Here is a 14,663-nt window from a genome sequence, read left to right as displayed (position 1 = left end):
ATGAGTCTCTGCCAACGCAACTGCAGCCCCCTGCCTTGGGCATGGCAGGTGACATATGGTGGTGGTAGCAAGAGTCTCCCACCAGCAAACACAGGCCAACTCCTCTTCCTCCCCAAAGCACAGAGTGGGCTGAGGGGGACAGTTGCCTGAGCCTATCCTGAAACATTCTTTTTTTGTGTGGTATTGTGGTAAGCCTTTTGTATTTGACTTTTTTTTTAGTCTTCGTAAGCAGGAATACTGCCTATTTTAGGCCTAAGTGTCTCAAAGCATCTTTAGTATCTCATTTACAGTTACTGTGCAGAGAGTAGGAGCTCCACACACACACTTACCTCATAAATGCTCCTCTCCAGCCATCTCCAACTAATCCTTGGAGGTGGGTGTTTTAGTGGATATTCTCAAACTCCCTGAAAAGACTTGTCCTTTTTCCTGGAGGTAAGAGGGTTACCTTTGATGCTTTTTTACCAAATGATAGTAAAACCATTGGTGAAACATCTCTCCTTCTGTATCTTTGATGATCTCAACCTCTGCTCCATTGCTCAATTCCCTCCTCTGCCCAGGGCCATGCTGTCACCATGACCCAGGCCTCTGGGTAGGTACCTGCCTTCCTTGGTTCCAGAAAGTTAACAATGGCAGGGGACAGGAGAAGCAGGCCCCCTTCCCTCGTCCTTTCCTGCCACCTAGCTGGTAAGTCTCCACCCAGGAACTGGGACCAACTCTGATGGTCATAAACTTTTTGAGGCCTCAGAGAATGCTGCTGGGTCTACAATGAGCAAGAACAATGGCATTTTCACACCAGAAATGATGCAGTGCTAGAGCTACAAGTAAACTTGCTAATTTTAGTGCAGCTCTCTCATGTTACAGAGAAAGAAGTTAAGACCTGAAGAGGTTCCAAGACCGTGGGGTCCCAGGAGATGGACTCCCCAGTCCAGAACTTTTCCAAGTTTAGGCTTCACCCAAAGCTTACCTTGATCTCAACAGACCCCCAGCTGTAATCTCTTGGTAGAGTGCAGGGGCAAGCGAAAGATGGGCCTGAGGTGTGGTTTACTCTTCTCGTCCAATGTTTGAATGCCACCCCCTCTCCACTGGTCACTGGTGCCAGTTGCTTAGGATTCTTGGGGCCCTAAGACCAGCCTTCCTCTCATCTCAAGCCTGAAAACAGCTCAGGAACAAGTCATTCCTCTTCTCACCCCCCAAATTAGCAAATAACTAAACTTCTGCCCTATCTCCTCATGTCCCTCAACCAAAACAAAGGCTTCCTTTTACAAATTACCTATCACCTCCCCACAAGGTGACCCATAAATCTTAAAAGAGACTTTTTTAAAAGACTATTCAAAACTTTGTTTTAAATTACACTTTTTAACTAGTAGAGCTTTCTCATATACTCATGATATACTCATGGTCCACCCTAAAATCCCCCCCACCCACCACCCCACCCTCCACACAAACAACTGTGAGGTTTTTCACTTCCAGGAAATTATGTGAGGGAAGGAGAGAAAAATGGAGAAGGGGGGAGGGGCGGTACAGGGTAAACACAAGCAAAATCACAGCTGGGTTTGGGATTGTCTGGCTACATTTCTAAAGCTGGAGGAGCCGAGGCTCCTCCTCCAGCTCTACAGAATTCCAGTCCGCAGTTTGCCTCTCTCTCTTGCCAGCTCCAGCCTCTGTGGGTGGGTGAGCCTCAGCGGGTAGAAGAGGACTCTGGGAGGCTAGGGAAGATACTTGCCTGTAGAAAACTGCTGAAGGGTCAGGGCAGCTGCAGAAACTACATCTCCGGAGTCCCTCGATTTAACCCAACCCAGAGAATGGACAGCTCCATCATCCAGTAAGCTACAATGGCCAATCACAAGTAGAAGAAGGTGGATGCTAAACAAAGCAGAACTTTCTGGATAATCTGATAAAGTGCCCTCCACCCACCCCTACACACAGGCGCACACACATACACACACACACACACATGCACAGCAGTACAGTTCAGCCTCCAGCTTTCAGATATTCCCCACTGATTTCCTAGCTGATTCTCCTGCCCTCTTTCTTCCCCCTGTAATTCATCCCTCTGTGCTACTAAGGATTAACTTTTTTTTAAGATCACATAATTGAATTTTTTTAATTTAAATTCAATTAGCCAAGGTATAGTACATCATTAGTTTTTGATAATGTTCAATGATTCATTAGTTAAGTATAACTAAGGATTATCTTTTTAAAAGGCTAAACTGAGGGGGGCCTGGGTGGCTCAATTGGTTAAGCATGATTTTGGCTCAGGTCAGGAGATCAGGCCCCAGCTGGGCTCCTCGCTCAGCAGAAAGTCTGCTTGAGATTCTCTCTCCCTCTCCCTCTGCCCCTTCTCCCACTCTGTTTCTCTTTCTCTACAATAAATAAATAGGGATGCCTGGGTAGCTCAGTCGGTCTGCTTTCTGCTCAGGTCATGATCCCAGGGTCCTGGGATAGAGTCCCACATCGGGCTCCTTGCTTAGTGGGGAGCCTGTTTCTCCCCCTACCTGCTGCTCCCCCTGCTTGTATGCTCTCTTGCTCTCTGTCTCTCTCTCTGACAAATAAATAAATAAAATCTTTAATAAATAAATAAATAACATCTTTAAAAAAAAAAGGATAAACTGATCGTGTGATCATGTCACCCTTTGCTTAGTTCCATCAGTGATTCCTTTTGGCTCACCGGAAGTTCAACCTCCTTAGCATGGCATGCAGTGCCCCCCTTACCACCCCCCACCCCACCCCCCGCCGCCTCTGCCGCCCCACACTTCCACCTTACTCTGGACTCTAGCTTGCAGAACTACCTGCAACTCTTCTGGAGCACCACACTGCTTTCACCCCTGTGCCTTCTGCAGGCCCCACTTCCTGGAGCTCCTTCTAGCCATGCTTGTCCTTTACCACCCAGCTCAAGGGCAAACTCGTATTGGTCTACTCAATTTGCTGCCCCTCTTCTACAGCAATATGCCGAGGTCTTATCTCCTCATGACAGCTCTCTTACTTTGTGTTAACTGTCCAGTTGCTTGGCTTTTTATCCCACTAGGATTCTTGAAGACAAGGACTGGATCTTTTTCCCTTTTGTGTACCTAGTGCCCAGTACATAGTAGGCACATAAAACTTTTAGTGAATGAATGATCTCAACAGTACATGCACTGCCCAGCAGAGAGTGGTTGGGAGATGACTTCATGCCTTAAAGGATCCCTGGGCAACTTCAGCACACCTCTGTCCTCTCCTAGTTGTGAGCACTTTCTAGGAGTTGGGGAACATGGAATCATCGACTGTTAGACATAGAAGGGACTTCAGAGCGCAAGAGAAGCAGGATGGAGATGTGACAACAAGCAAAGGTTAGAAAGGAGAGAAGATGCTCTGCGGCTGGTTTTGAAGATGGAGAAAGGGGCCACAAGCCAAGGAATCCAGGTGGTTTCCAGAAGGTGCAAAACGCAAGGAACAAACTCTCCCCCAGAGCCTTCAGAAGGAGCATAGCCCTGCCTACACCTTGACTTTAGCACACTGAGGCTAATTTTAGACTTCTCACCTCCAGAACTACAAGATAATAGATTTGTTGTAAGCCACCAAGATTGTGGCAATTTGTTGCAGGAGCAATAGGAAATCAGTACAGATTATTATTTGAACAGGATTGGTTTATTATTATTTGAACAGCATAGGTGTGTGTGTACAACTGTAAATGTACATGAAAATGCATTATGCCTTTATGGATGACAAAAGCAGCACTAAAATGTATGATGATTACCATAACAATAAAAATTTTTTTTTAAAAAGCAGCACTAAGGAAGTTTTAAGCAGGACCAGCTGGTGAGCAGGTCTGCCACTATAAACTGCTCAGGCGGTAAGTCAGCCACACACCTGAAACAAGTTTCTTGTGCAGGCAATTTGTTCTTCTTCTCTGGTGATGACCAGCCTGCATGCCCTTTCCAGGCACTTTATAAAAAGATACAGCACCTTTGGAGGGTTACAGACATTAATGGCAGTACTTTATCCTCTGGGAGAGGGGAAGCTTAATGGGGAAAGAAGAGGGCCTAAAGGAGAAATTCAAGTGAAAAAGCAGGGTGGATAGTCATCACTCCGAATTGGCTGGGTTTGGACTACCAGGTGCCACCTGATGACCTGACCCACCTGGAACTCCAGCTGCCTTAGGGCCTTATTGTTTGCATGGCAGGCTCCATGCCACAGCAAGGGTGGAGGCTCTGGTCCCACTCCAGGCAGAAGACCTCGCCTCAGTGGATACCCAGATTATGGAGCCAGCAGCAGCCAGTGACCACATCATAGACGCGCTGGGCCTGACATAATGCCTTACCCTGGAGACGCTGTCACCAGCCTCCCAACTGCCTGAAGGCTTGCTCCACGGTGCTTCAGAAAGCCAAGAGCTGCTCACTGAAACACTGCTCCTAGAGAGTGATGATTTGGTGTTATGAGGCTGTCAGCCACTGATGGATGGAGAAGGTATTCTATTCACCCATAAAGATGAGCCTTATGGCCTTAAGGCTTTCCCCATTTCTTTTAGGTTGGGGGGTAAGAGAGTGCCTGCATCTCCCCAGGGCAAAAATGACTTCCCTGCAATATATGTGAATTATGGCTGGATCCTGGGCGGCCAACAAACGCTTGGCTGAAATGAAGATCAAGACCAACCACAGCTTGAAGAATTACTGAAAAGTACTATACCGATGCCCGTTTGGATAGTTTGGATAGTCCAGTTGCTTGGCTTTTTATCACCTCGAAATGTGTGCCTCCAGTAGCCCCAGGACACATCAGGAAGCCATACTTGGTCCAGAACCTCTCCGTGACCTCCTCCAAGTCAGGCTGGTTTTCCTGGAGGTGTCGAAAGGTAGCACAGAACAGCACACCCAGCACTAGATCTGCCCACTTCAAAGAGCTCAGCCACACAGCCTGGAGGCATCGGGGAGGCCAGCAGATACATTCCAATGGCTACTTTCTGAGGCACAGAGGAAGGTAGCTTCCCATGGGTGGCTTCCCTTTGAAGATTCAGGGCCAGCTTTTTGCAGATACAGTAAAATGTCTCCCGAGACATTCAGAAGGCTTGCTTCCATCTGTGAAGGCTAAGTCTGTCTGCTTGGAGTTCCTGCCAAAGAGGAGATTGTGTAGGGAGAGCCCCAGTCCTGTATGCTCATCTTCCAAGAGACTGGGCTTTCTGAGCAGAAAGTGGATGACTGCGTGGGTTCTCCAGGTATGGAGGACAGCCTCATTCAGGTGGACCTGCATGGCCTCGGCCAGGGCAGCCTCCTTGTCAGCCTCTTCACTCTCAGCCACAAGCATGGCAACAATGGCTCCCATTTGCAGGGTGGCTTGTGTAACAAGCTGCGGCACCCCCTGGGCTGGACTCATGGAGCATGCTTTGGGGGTTGTGGGTGCCACTGAGCCAAGTTAGGCAGAGTGATGTGTAGGTGTGTATGCCTTTCCTAATGATGGTCAATGAAATTCTTATCCCCCAGGTAGGTGTGGGCACCAGGAAGCTCAGGGTTGAGTTAGCTGATGAATATCAGGCCTGCCATTATGAACTAGATGTAACAAATGTAATTTCATCTGTGTAACCCACACATCAGCAACTTCCGTTCTTTTTCTTGCAGATTGAGTCAGCAATACAAGAGCCAGGATAAAAGAGCTCAGAGCAAATGACACTAGGCTCTTAGTGTGGCTATCAGTTTGTCTTCTCTTCTTCACAGACTTCTTCTTAATGACTCCTCCTAGAGGACTTTTCCTTTCTCCTGGCCTTCTGAATCTCTTCACAAAGCAAACACATTGGTGAAATTCTACAGGAAGTCCCCTCCCACACACTAAAATCAAAGGTTACCCTGAAAACACAAAGAACTTCACCAGCCAGTTTTACTTGCCCTGATCATCTGGTGCTCCCACAAGGAAGCACCTGAAGAGCTAATTAGTTAATATTTTGGAGGGCAAGATGATAAGATCCATTTCAATCTCAGGTACCTGGCTTTTAGTTAAAAATTTCACCCTGATTTTCAACTTCTTTATTATGAAGAAGGACCTGCTTCACAGAAGCACAAAAAGAGATCAAGTATCCCTTAGAGTTTTCAGAATGAACAACCACAAGACAGAATAGGCTTTAATGTTAGCACTTATAGTTCTAGATCTGAGAGTTCCACATTGCCAAATCACTTATAATGACCCTCTGAGAACTGAGAGGCTGCTAAGGACTTCACACACCACTGCAATGCCTTTCCTGATGTTTTTTTCCTAATGAAAATCTACTTCCATAACATCATGTGTCCTTTGGGCTGATCTTTTTCTAAGAGCTGGTGTCCATCCTAGGCAGGACTAGGAGTGCTCGTGTCCTAGCTCCATGGGCTGTGTGAGCCTAGGAAAGCTACAACCTCTCAGTGTGTTTCAGGTGCTCTCCTTGTAAAGCAAATAGGGTGGACTCACCTAGCCTTAAGGTCCCTTGCTGCTCTAACATCCTTTGGGCTAATTTAAAAGGCTAGATCCTGTAAGATGTCAGCTAAGATGGCTGAAACTGCATCTCAGAGCTTGTTTCTAAGAAAGTCTAATAAATATAATGTAGTAAACATTATGAATTCAGCAATGCATTCCACAAATATTCATTGAGCCTTATTATGTGCTAGGAATTCCAACAGGCACAGGGGATTACATTTCACCTTGGTTATTAGATCAGCAGCTTAGAGAAAGAAAATGCAATGATTACTCATCCCTTTCTAGGTGGCTGTTTGTAAATGGAAAGTCTCTGCTTGCTATTAGTGGCTAATTCTTGACTTGGGCAAGACTGAACATTCTGGCACTTGGGCCTCTTATGACTTAGATGAATCCTTCCATGTAGTACTTAAACCTATCTCCTATCTGGGTGGTTTATCGGTTACTGTCACAACCTTGGGGCTCACTGTAATCTCATTTTAATAGTATATTCCCTGTCCACCTGTCTGGAAAATTGCTCTCTTACTAAACTTTCTGGCATCTTCCACTTGGAAATGACAGCTTAGCCAACCCCCATTGGTCAAGAGGAAATGTCAGTTTCTTTTCTGTGCTCTCTGCCTTACTATTGCCTTTGATATAAGACATCTCCACGATCAGTCTTTAGTAATATCTCCTCCTAACATGTTAAAAACTGAGCGTCTAGTGAGTTTGCTTCCTCCTTAGTTAGCATTAACTCAGCTTACCATCTTAGAGGTCAGGTCTTTTCACAAACCATTTAAAGTTCCCCTTAGCAGTCATAGACTGGTCCCATTGGATCCCACGAGGAGAGACGGAGGCAAGAGGAGTTTCCAGCTGATTTTCTGCGCATCCCATTGCCTACCTTTGAGCAAGTCTTTCTGTTGCTAATAAGTTGCTATTAATTGGTTGGTGGGAAGTGGAAAGGAAGAAAAATGAGTGCTCACAACGCCCCCTGCACCCCCCCGCAACACACCCCTTAAAAAGGGGGGGGCGGTACATGGATGAGGACAGTTTAGGAACTTTATTTTTCCCATTCCGGTTTGAAGCTTTTTATCAAGACACTGCCCCCAGATCACCTTTACTAACAGCTCTACTTCGTCCCTTCTCCCAAGGTTTGCTCTCCCTCTCCGCCAGCACTGTCCACGTTACGGCCTCCGGGCAGTCCCTAGAGGAAAGGGGGTTTGTTAAATTTGAAAAACTGCACTACGTCCTTGCAGCGCAGATGCAATGAACCGAGGACTAACCTGACTCCCTGGTTCACCCAACTTGAACTTCGGCTTCCGGGCGGAGGCAGGTGAGAACCCGCCAACCCCAGCCCTGGCCAAAGGCACGGGCAACTGGGGGCCGGCGAGCCGTCCAGCCCCAGCCCGCGCTCATCCTTTAGCCCTGCTGGCCGGACAGCCCGGAGGACCTACGCGCCGCAGGGACCCGGCGCCCGCGGGAGGCGGAGCCCGGACCCCCGACCCCGGTCCCCGGAGCCGGGCGCTTCTAAGTGTTGCCGCTGCGCGCTCCCCCTCCGCCCGCCATCCGCCCCTCCTCCCTCGCTCTTCTCAGCCTCTCCCTTCTCCTCGCTTCCTCCAAGCCGCCTCTACTTGCTTTTTTAAAGTGTGTATAGCCAACTTACAGAAAAGTTTCAAAAATAGTTGGAGGGACTCCTGTCTGCCATTTACTGAAAATCCCCGATTGTCTTCTTTTTCCGGGTTGGCCACGCTTTAACTTCAGTGGGAAGACCGTTCTCTCACTCCCCAGGCCTCCGAAAGGATCTCTCCCAGCCATCTGTCGAGGGGTCTGCCCTTACAGGGGTGGAAAACTGACTTTGAAGTTAAAGAGTATTAGAGGCAAAAACCCTCTAGAAGAGAGAACAGGTGGCTGCAGGGTGTTACTCTTATCAGATACCTGGACCTTGCTGCTATCAACACTTGCAGTGAATGAATTTATCAGACTTCTTCCAAGCAGACTCTTAGCTGGAAGCAGATTCTTGCAACAAAGGAGAGCTGGTAAGCAAGGGACAGGTCCACCGCGTGGGTGACCACCTGAATTGGATTCTGCAGTTTGGTAACTTGGCTCTCAGAATGAAAAAGATAGGCAGGAGAGAAAAAAATTTAAAAACCCTCAAAATAAAAACAAACAAAAACTCAAAACCTTGAAGTTCTGGCTTCCCACTTCCTCTCTGCAGTAAAGACGCCCGCCAGTGATTACAAAAACAAGGTTCACAGAAGCTTGGTTCTTTGGTGCAAGAAGGTGGCCACTAGAGGATTTTGACTGATAGAGAAATAAATGCTTAAATTAACCTGTAACAAGAGGTTACTCTGGCTCTGTCAGCATGGTTCTAGTCCCCTAGCTTCTACAACCAGCTGTGTGGCTTCCAGAGTCCCTTTCCTCCTCTGTAGGGGAGGGTGTCGACCTGACTGGGGAGGCTGTTTGAACCTGGAACGCTGAACACTCTCAGGAGCCAAGCTTATGACCAGTGGGCTGAATCCTGCTTCTCAGACTGGTTTGGTTTTGTTTTTAAATTAGTTGCTAACATTAAAATACTAGGAGATTTCTTATAAAAATCTGGATTTCCATCTTTTTGGAAAAAAAAAATTCATACATGCCATCAACACTGGACCTATATTTTGCACATATCAACAAAAGGCAGTTACTAGATACAGTCTTTACCAAGCCAGAGTCACACACTGCTACCTGCCAGGTGCCCGTGGGTATTTGAGTGTGGGCCTGTGCTCTACTCCAGATCTAACCCCAGGTTACACTCCTTCCCAGGAAGCCAACCCTCATTTCTCCACTTAGTCTACTCTTATACTTCATAGGCCACTTCAGGGCCTTGGTCTGCCTCTCCCAAGCATGAGAGAATATTCTGGGAAGCCAAGTAGAAACGCTCAATTGATAGAAAACCTATGGAAACTGACCAGAAAGGGAAGTGAGTTTGGCCTGCAAAATTAAACAAATTACTTCAAAAGGAGCTGATAAAAGACTATCAGAAGACTTAGGAAAGGATGTGGTCATGATTAACACTGGGATCCTGTGCTTCTTGCTTTCCCTTTACTCTAAGTGCCATAACTTATAACAGTTTATTGAAAATAATAACAGCTATATTACTGAATGCTTACTGTACACAAGGCAACCCGATGAGGTTAGTACTGTTATTATCCCCATTTTGCGAATGAGGAAGCTGAAGCTTACAGAGGTCAAGTTATTTCCACAGGTCATAAAGCTAGTAAGCTGGTGGAGGTGGGATTTGAGCCCAGCATTTGAATCAAGAGTGGGAACCCTAGGTGTCTTGGAACACCTTGAGGTTAGGGAACTGAGTCTGCCTTTTTGTAGCTCTCCAGATAGATAAAGAGGCTCACAAACTATTAAATGCCAGAAATAAAGAAGAAAAGAAAGAAGAAAGAAGAGGAGAGGAAAGGAAAGGAAAGGAAAGGAGAAAGAAAAACAAAATTTATATTTTTTATATTTTTCATGGAAACAATGAAATTGAAAAAAATAGATTTTTAACTTGTTATGAATCCATTTGTCTATCCTCCAGTCTATACATTTTGAACTTGCTCATTAGAATGAGCAAAACGCATTCATCGTCTAAGTAAAAACATGGCAGTCTTTTACCTTATCACAAAGGGGAGCAAGGTTTATCTAGAATAATTTCTTCTCACTGAAAACTCGCTGGCACCTAGTAATTATTTCCTTCCTTTTTGTTATGGTCCCAACTTGCCCTTCAAGAACTTTGCCCAGGACTGGCATCTACGGTTTGCAGAATCAACTCTCTTCCCCTTTTCACAGATTGGAACAGTGTGTACCCATCCACAGCCTTTGGCACCCCTCCCTGGCTCCACAGTCCCTGAACAACTGCCAACAGTCTTCTCATACATAACTTCTCTTGGTCCCCCAAACGGCATTTGTTCAACCTTGGAGACATAAGCTCTTTCGAAGCTAGGCGCTGTCTTACAATATCCCACTCATTTTGTGCTCCAGCATCTTCCTACTGACATTTGTATGACGAATATTCAGTTTCACGAAGGTCAGAGCAGGAAAGCTGGTGTTCTGAGATGGAAACCAGGAAGTCCTACATGCAAATCCAGATTCTGTTACTCTCCAGCAGTCTGAGCCTGGGCTAAGTTATCCAATTCTTTGAGCTTCAGTTTGTACCTCTGTAAAATAGGAATAATAGCTACTATTATTAGATGGTCAGACCTTAAGGAAGATTGAAAGAGATCTTTGTAAGAGTGCTGAGACAACTGATTGAGAGTCACAACAACGGAGAGGAGACGAATAGATCTACTTCCTCGCAGATACATGGATTTATGGGACTTCGGAGTTGGAAGGTACTAGAGAAGCTGCACAGTCCTGCTTCCCACTCACTAGAACTGGTACTCATGAACAGTGCCTTTCAGCATTCCAAGGTTTCTCTCTGTCCTACATTACCTCCACAACTTCCGCTCCTGAGCCACACACCCGTGCCTTCCATGCTCTATCCAGAGCTTCACAAGGCCTTTTCTCTGTGCCAGGCACTTACCACACCCTATATCGTACGCATTTTTTATCTTCACTTTACAGCTGTGGAAACTGAGATGTTAAGTAATTGGTCCACAGCTACGTAGTTAATAAATGGGATTCGGCCAGATCTGTTTGGATCTGAAGCCCTTGCTCTTTTCTGCATGATTACACTGCCTTTTAAAAGAAAAGAACTGTGCTTATTTTTCCTCAAGTCTCAGCTCATCCCCTTGCTCCTCTTGTAGGTGTACCCCCTTCTGCTATGGATTGAATTATGTCGCTCGAAATTCACATGTTGAAGCCCTACCCCTCAGTGTGGTCCTATATGGGGATGGGGCCCTTGGGAGATACTCAGGGTTAGATGAGGTTGTGAGAGCGGAGCGCTCATGATGGGATTAGTGCCCTAATAAGAAGAGGCCCCAGAGGGCTTACTCTTCACCCTCTCCCTACCCACATGCCCACAAAGAGGAGGTCATGTGAGCACACCTCTCAGGGTCAAAGGAGAGGCCTCAGAACCACATCTACCTTGCAGGCACCTTCATCCTAAACTTCCAGCCTCCAGAACTGTGAGAAATAAATGTCTGTTGTGTAAGCCACCCAGTCAATGGTGTTATGTTCTGGCAGTCTGAGCAAAGACACTGTCTTTGTATCTATGCTTTCCCTTTCCCAGTTGGTCTTTTCCAAATCTGACCTCAATGAGCTTGCATTTCAACCTGCAGTGTCTCCCGCTCTCAGCTTCCTGCCGCCGCCATTGTTCATTGTATCCTCAGTGTTGGAGTTTTGACGGCTCTCTCACCTTCTGGAGACATCTTTCTGTTCAGTGTCTCAGGCCAGGTAATCAGACCTGAATGGTTTGATGTTTACCTTCATTGAATCTGACTATGTCTGTCCTTGGGTACTCCAAATTTTTAAAAAGGCGTAGTTACTTCTTACCAACACTCCTAGTGCTTTCAGTTGACTCACTAGTGTCTGCTGTGGGGTCCAAGTTAGGCCCAGACTAGCAGTGTCCTCTTACTTCCTGCTTCCTAGGAGCTGCGCTCTTGGCCAGGCAAATCAGCAGGTTACCAGACGCAGTGTATGAGCCTTCCTGCTCTGCTAGCATCTCCTTTCCCTTGTCTTTCCCATCTCAAATCCCTGTGCATTTGTTGTGTTCTACCCGGTTCAGCCCTTGATTACAGGCTGTACCTTGCATGATCAAAAGTAATATGTGTATCTTTAAATGTCCACACACTTAACATCACGAAAAAGAATTAACTATGACTCAACTCCAAGGTGGTAACCTATAAACAATATTTGATGTAAACTGTGGGTTCATTTGAACCAGTTTGGAATAATGTGGGGGTAGTAGGGCCTCTGCAAATGAGAGTACCTGGAACCTAGCCGAGTCTTAAAACAGCTCTGCTTGATTATGCATTATTTCAAATTTATTCTAATTCCCTCTGTAAACTCTGGATATCTTAATAAGAATGTAAATCAGTGAAGCAGTCAAATCCATCAATGTATTGGTATATCTACTATGTGTTAAATACTGTGCCCGGTACTCACGGTGGGAGTGAAGAGTAATGTATAAAAGACAAAATGGGGTCCCTGGGCTTAAAGAGTTCAAGGTCTAGATGGCAAGAAGGGGCTTCATCTTTCCCAACTTTCCTTTGCCTCTCCTGACTTCTCTCACTTCCTCAAATTCACTGAGCTCCTTCCTTCCTACCTCAGGGCTTTTGCAGATAACTGCTCTTGAGAATACTCTTCCTGCCACCCTTCTTGCTACCTAATCCATCCTTCAGGATCTGTTTAAATGTCGCTTCCTTGGAGACCTTCCCTGACCACACCCTGCCCCTACCCTCTACCCCCTCTAATTTAGGCCCCTCTGTTATTCATAATTTTCTAGCGTTTTGTTGTTGTTGCTTTTGTTTTGCCTTTGCACTGCTTATCACTTGAAATTATTTACATTTAGTTAGTTATTTACTTACAGTCTATCTTGCCTCATTCATTTATAGGTTCCAGGAGGGTAGAAACCAGGTCTGTTTTGTTCACAGCTATATATCCAGTGTCAATCACATTGTTTGGCAGACAATAGTGTTCATTAAGTATTTGCTTAATAACTGGGAGAAGAGCACACACTCCTAAAGTAGGTAAATAGCAATGTGCAAATGCCTAGAATTAAAAGGAAATCACAATACTCTGTATGATACAGCAATGGTGGATACATGTCATTATACATTTGTACAACCCATGGAATGAATGTACAGCAGCAAGAGTGAACCCTAATGTAAATTATGGACTTTGGGTGATTATGATGTGTCAACATAGGTTCATCAGTTGTCACAAATGTACCACTCTGGTGGGGGATGTTGTAACGAGGGCAGCTATGCATATGTGAGAGCAGAGGGTATATGGGAAATTCCTGTACCTTCTGCTCAGGTGTTCCGTTAACCTAAAACTGCCCTCAAAAAAAAAATGAAATCTTCTCTAAAAAAGAAAATTGGAAAAAAGATATGGACCTATAAGGAAGCAGTTGAGGAGAGAGAGGAGGGATAGACAGGATTTGATTACATGGAGAAGGGGACTGAGCATTGAGTTGGGAGAGCAGCATGAAGAGGAGCCTGGTCTCAGAACAATTGAAAAGCTAGCTTGACGGCCTGATTCCCACTTGAAAATGGTGGAAGACCAAATTAGACAGTAGGTTCAGACCATATTGTGGAGGGCCTTGAAAGCTATTCTAAGAGTGATAGTAGTGGTGAGACATGATGGAAGCGTTGGAGGTGAACTGCGGGATAGATGGTAAACTGGGCAAAGAACAGAGATAGGGTTCAGGAAGATGGACCAGCAGACCCTTGCAGTTATCCATGGATGAGATTCTAAAGGCTCTTTGAAAGCAGGTATCCTATTTTTCATTCTTTTATATCCATCACTACGCCCTATTAAATTCTAAATATTCAAGTTTGAACCATAGATGAGAAAACACAGATAATCTGATATGAATACACTAAATAATCTTTAATTGGAAGAAACAACCTGTGAAAACACAAGCATACATTTCCTCCAAAACTTCAAGTTGAACCATGAGTTTATTTTGTTCTATTTTTTAACATTGAGTATCTAGGGTAATTAGAGCATGAGTTTGCATTTTTTTCTCTCTAAATTATTCAATCTCCATGCATGGATGGAGAACGGAGGCACAGAGGGAGAGTACCAGGACTATATTTTGTGTTTCTTGCCCAGACGGCACTGTCACTTGCCTCACGCTCCCTGATAAAGCACCATGTGCCTACGGAGCACTGATCACTAATTATAGAGGCTCTGATTGCCACTGGATTTACCCCTGGCCTCTGTGACTGGGCATCTCCATATATTGCCTCATCCTGTCTAGTTCCTTAAAAGTTTCTCTTTGAAATGGAACTCCTATGAGGTGAGAAAAATGCTTACTCTGTGTGAAACATAAACATAAAACTGGTATGAAAATGACCTTGAGTTAAAAGAGAATGTGAAATATAAATGTCTGTGCATTGTTCAAAATAACAATGTCTGTATTTTTTGACATGGAAGAAACCCTTGTAGCAGAGAGCCGCATGTCCATTCTCCCCTTCATCCATACTGTACACCCCTCAGTGATCAGCTGGTCACAAGGCCCCTCGGAACAAAAACTCCATTTCCTGCCATCCCTTCCAGCTGGGTGTTCCTGTGTGTCTAAGTCCTTTATATGCCTATTGTAATATCTTTAATGAGGGTATCTTATATTTTATATCATCTTT

General features: G+C 45.4%; 2 long non-coding RNA genes across 2 annotated transcripts in view; one reads left to right on the top strand and one right to left on the bottom strand.

Annotated features, from left to right (window-relative positions):
• Nucleotides 1–14,663, top strand: part of LOC144379078 (uncharacterized) — a 121,829-nt gene that overhangs the window by 14,278 nt on the left and 92,888 nt on the right. The gene's annotated exons all lie outside the window — the stretch shown is intronic.
• Nucleotides 1,688–8,219, bottom strand: LOC118532895 (uncharacterized). The gene is made up of 3 exons (XR_013440948.1): nt 8,048–8,219; nt 7,500–7,588; nt 1,688–1,827 (listed from the first exon to the last, which is right to left on the bottom strand). It is a non-coding gene; the product is annotated as an uncharacterized LOC118532895 (long non-coding RNA).

This window comes from Halichoerus grypus, chromosome 9, assembly GCF_964656455.1.
Source record: "Halichoerus grypus chromosome 9, mHalGry1.hap1.1, whole genome shotgun sequence".
Classification (NCBI taxonomy): Eukaryota; Metazoa; Chordata; class Mammalia; order Carnivora; family Phocidae; genus Halichoerus; species Halichoerus grypus.
The sequence above is the reverse complement of the archived record's forward strand: the minus strand, read 5'-3'. Positions and strand labels throughout refer to the sequence as shown.